This window comes from Rhinopithecus roxellana, chromosome 6 (assembly GCF_007565055.1).
Source record: "Rhinopithecus roxellana isolate Shanxi Qingling chromosome 6, ASM756505v1, whole genome shotgun sequence".
Classification (NCBI taxonomy): domain Eukaryota; kingdom Metazoa; phylum Chordata; class Mammalia; order Primates; family Cercopithecidae; genus Rhinopithecus; species Rhinopithecus roxellana.
The window spans coordinates 145,128,007-145,132,880 of NC_044554.1; positions in this window are offsets into that span (position 1 = coordinate 145,128,007).

A 4,874-nucleotide genomic window follows, 5' to 3' on the forward strand; every position below is an offset into this window, starting at 1 on the left:
TTAATAGTCTATAATTATTAGCCCTTTTTTAAAAGACCCCTTTTAAAGCCCTTTTAAAATCTTTTTTACAGATTGCTAAGCAGATGATTGTTTAATTGAATAACATTGCTTACCTAAATTCAAGTGATAAGGTTAAAACATGCTTCTATTTTGTAGGTTAGCTTGCACTCATTCATGCTACTGGAGATCTAGACTAGCAGTTTGTTAAGAACAAACTTTGTTTTCAGATATTACTATTCTGATAATGACTGAACTGTACACGTTGGTGTTACCTTTAATATCACATTGGCCTTTGCCAGACATACCTATTTTGTCTAAAGACTAGTTTGCCAACTTTATTTCTAACTTTTGTTTGTTTTTGTTTTTGTCATATCTGCCTCTTCCTCTCCATTCTTTTCTACAGCTGTAGTTTGGCACTTAAACTATCTTTCAATGGGACAAGAATGCTAACCTCTCAGGTAGACTTTCAGACTTTTCCCAGAAAAATATTTGAGTCATGGTATAAAGAATCATATTTCAATGCTATTTTGATATGCCAATTTAAATACTTTATCTATCTCTTGAAGCTTGACCTGATTTTTAATTCTTAATTTTATTACAATATAATGTAATGTTTTGTCATTGTTTTCAAGGTTTCCAACTACTTGCACTCTCCCTATCTACTGTAGGTATATACTCTTTAGCAGCACTATCTAATAAAACTATAATGTAAGTCGTATATGTAATTAAAGTTTTTCTTCACATATATCCTGTAATAATCTGAGTCTAATCAAGGACAGAAATCACACAGTAACTTAAATAGGGGAAGTTTAATATAATGAATTATTAAGCTAAGATAAAACTATGAAGATTTAAAAAGAACTCTAAAAGGTATGCTAGAGTTGAGGAAGAGTAGTCAAGGAAGGATAACCTTGAAAGTGGGGGCCCTCTTTAAGGCTGGGGTCCATACTCCCTGGAAAAAAGTATGATTTCAGCTCACTGGACAGCAGATAATCTGCTAGATTGCCTGGGCAACAGTGATGGTCTACAGTTGCTGAGCAGCAAGGAACAATCCCTGAGGGTGCGACTGTGGCAAGCTGAGGCTAGTAGGTGGGTATTCAGAAAGAGTTGGGGCACTCTTGTGGGTGTGGTGTCTGTATCAGAAGGGTTGTGGGAAGGTGATGAGGGCCTGTGCACCCCGGACACATAGTTAGGGCTGAGTACCAACAAATAAATATCCTCAAACACCCACATGCTGAGTGATTGTTAATTGGGAACAAGATAAAACCCCAAAGCTCAGCAGTCAGACCAGGAAGAGAAGTATTCTGCATCCTGCAATGTCCCTCTAGCACCTGCAACTGACAATGCTTAAAATCATATTGCCTATAAAGGAGAAATGCTTTAAGAATCCAGTTCATTATCACAAAGCAGGTACTTAAGGGTGACTTTGGAACTCAGAGGCAATAAATTCATAGTGGACACAGTCATATTAGAAAAACTCAAGTGAAATAAATAAATATAATATTGAATGCAATTTAACAGCATATTATTTCAGCATTTAACCAATATAAAATTGTTAATGAGATATTTTACTCTTTTAATACTAAGTATTCAAAATTCAGTGTATACTTTACACTTACAACATAATTTGGACACTAAATTTTCGTTGTATATATTTGATGTATATTCAAATTCCATAAAATGTATAGTTGAAAAGGTAGATTAATACACTCAAATTATGTCAAGTTTACTTAACAGTTTTCCAATAACTTAATGGAGAACCCCAAATCATTTTTATTAACATTCAAATACATATTGATAAAACTGATTCAGTTATTAGAAGGATTCATAGAACTTTAAAAGTATATTAATTTCAATACGGTACCTGTCCAAGTTAAGTAAATTCACTAAATCGTCAATAACTTCATATTATTAACATTAAATTCAAAAGAATTTGGCAAAATTGAAAATTGTGAATTTATCAACATCAACAAAGTGTTCTGCAAAATTTCTTGCAGTTTTTCAGTCAATTTACATAATGCTGTCAAATACATTTAAAGTTTTGCATTTAGATCCATGTTGGAAAAATGAATAAAAGCAATATTATTGACTATAAGATGAAGTTTGAATTTTAACATGAATTCTCTTATCTGTATATCTAAGTCACAGATAAGCTTTTCCTTTCCTTGAAGGATCAAATTTAGCTTATTCATATGCCATTTGATACGGCTTATAATTTGATAAACAAGAAACTCATCAGACTTTTAAATAAATTATGTTAACTTGAATGTTAGCTTGAACAGAACATTTTATAACAAGATACATCTAGGTCCTTAACTTTCTATAGATATGGAGCAGACAAAGTTACTTAGCTCCAAACACAGGTGAAGATAGAGCCATGTGTCATGGTAAGCCACTCTCAGGCAACTCAGTTGGCTTTAATCAAGTAACTGCAGACATGTATTTAGCTTTGTAATAGATATGTGACTACTATGAACCTTCCTTTCCTCCTTCTCCCTTTTTGAATTGGAGCACCTACTGAAGTTTTCTTGTCTCTTTTCCACTACTGTAGGTGAACAGATGACTTGTTTCCTCACAGTGAGGAGAATGATTCTCAAGGAACTACTTCCAAGGAACTGTGCCTAGACTCATCTCTACTTGAACTTGATGTAGATAAAATTCTCAACTTTTAGTTGATGCAATAATGAAAGGAGGCTGTTAGGGGTCTTGAAATGAGTGAAATTGTTTTGTACATGGAGGGATGTGAGTTTTTGTGGCCAGTAGCTGGGCTGTGATAGTTACTCTCCAGAGATGACCACAAATAATTCTTCTCCTCCCTGGATGTGCATGCCTTTCTTCCCATTAACAGGTGGAGCTTATGTTCCATTCCCATTGAACTTGGGTTGGGATATAATTCCAATGGAATGTGGAAGAAGCAATGGTCTAGATTGCAAAGCTCAGGATATAAAAGGCCTGAGAGCTTCTTTTTCCTTCTTAGAATTCAGCTTCAATGCTGTGAGCAAGCCCATGCTGTTACAGCGAAATACACAATTCGAGTGTAATTGAGCCCAGCTCATGTTCCAGGAGATGGTTGGCACCAATTTGTTGGTTATGTGAGTGAACCAATATTGAAGTAGATACTCCAACTTTAGTTAAGACACCCCAGCTGATGCCCCATAGAGTGGAGGCAAGTTGTCTTCTCTGAGGTCTGCCCAAATTGCAAACTCATGAGCAAACAATTGATTTCTTTTTAATTCACCAAACTTTGGTGAAATTTTTAAAGCAATAATAAATAACCAAACACAATGCTATGTATTATTTTTTGGATATATACTCTCATACAACAATTATATGTGTATCTGTATATATCTATATATCTGTAATATCTGTATCTGTATCCATCCATGTCCATGTCTATATCTCTATTTATATATCTATTTAGATATGTATTTATATATCTATCTATATGTAATAGACACAGAGAGACACCACCCAGATTCCACTTTAAAGAGATTTTGCTGCCCAACTGCAAGGAATATCAGCAGAGAGCCTCCAGTTATTAGATCCTTTAGAACAGTGGTCTCCAACCTTTTTGGTACCAGTGACCAGTTTCATGGAACATAGTTTTTCTGTGGGCCAGGCATAGGAAAGATGGTTTTGGGATGATTCAAGCACATTACATTTATTGTGCATATTATTTCTATTATTATTACATTGTAATATATAATGAAATCTCTATATTATTCTATTCTATTTCTATTATTACATCATAATATATAATGAAATAATTATGCAACTCACCATAATGTAGAATCACTGAGAGCCCTGATCTTGTTTTTCTGCAGCTAGATGGTCTAATGTAGAGGCAATGGGAGACAGTGACAAACCGTGAGACATTAGATTCTCATAGGGAGCAGGCAACCTAGATCCTTCGCATGCACAGTTCACAATAGGGTTTGCGCTCCTATGAGAATCTAATGCTGCCACTGATCTGAGAGGCGGCAGAGCTCAGGTAATGCAAGTGATGATGAGTGGCTGTAAATACAGGTGAAGCTTTGCTCGCTCACCTACTGCTCAACTCCTGCTGTGCGGCCTGGTACCTAATAGGCCATGGCCAGTATTAGTCCATGGCCCAGAGGTTAGGGACCCCCTGCTTTAGAGTTTTCCATGGTGCAGGGGCCCATCTTGCTTGAGGTTATGCTCTTTCTGTGGCACCCCACACCTAGTGACTGAATGAGGAGGGCCAGGTTATTTTAGGCCAATGAAAGGTATTCTTTTGGACAATATTCCATCCAGAACTCCCTGCCGGGTTGACCTAGCCTTTGTTGAGCCTGCACCCCAGTGATTTCTTTCTCTGCCCAACCCTACTTTCTCTCCACTCCTTTAGTAGACGTTGGTCCTTAAAAAATATTTTACATCCCATATTCTGTCTCAACATCAGCCTTCATAGGACCCAACCTTCAACAATACCTGTATATCTATATCTACTCAGTTTACTTAAAAACATTGATTAGCTGCATATCAGATTTATGATTTTACCATAGCTTTTTTTTTTTGAGGAAAAAAAAGGGAAGAAAGGAGTAGGAGGGGAATATGAAGAATTTCACGTTAGTTTTAGGTTTTAATTTGCAAATCTGAAACAAACATGAGAATTTTAATATTTGGCATGTACATGGATTTTGGTTTCCATTATCATTTGTACTTTTTCCTGGTCTTTGATTAATTTTTTAAAACATCTATTTTGTACAGATCTGGTTGTTTCTTAGGTTTCTCTGCTTAGCATTATGATTTTTATGATATATGTATGTTAGTATTTTTATATGCATCCAGTATTTTCCCTGTTTCTGTAAGTAGTTTATAGTGTGCAAATACACATTTTTATCTATCTCCTTTCC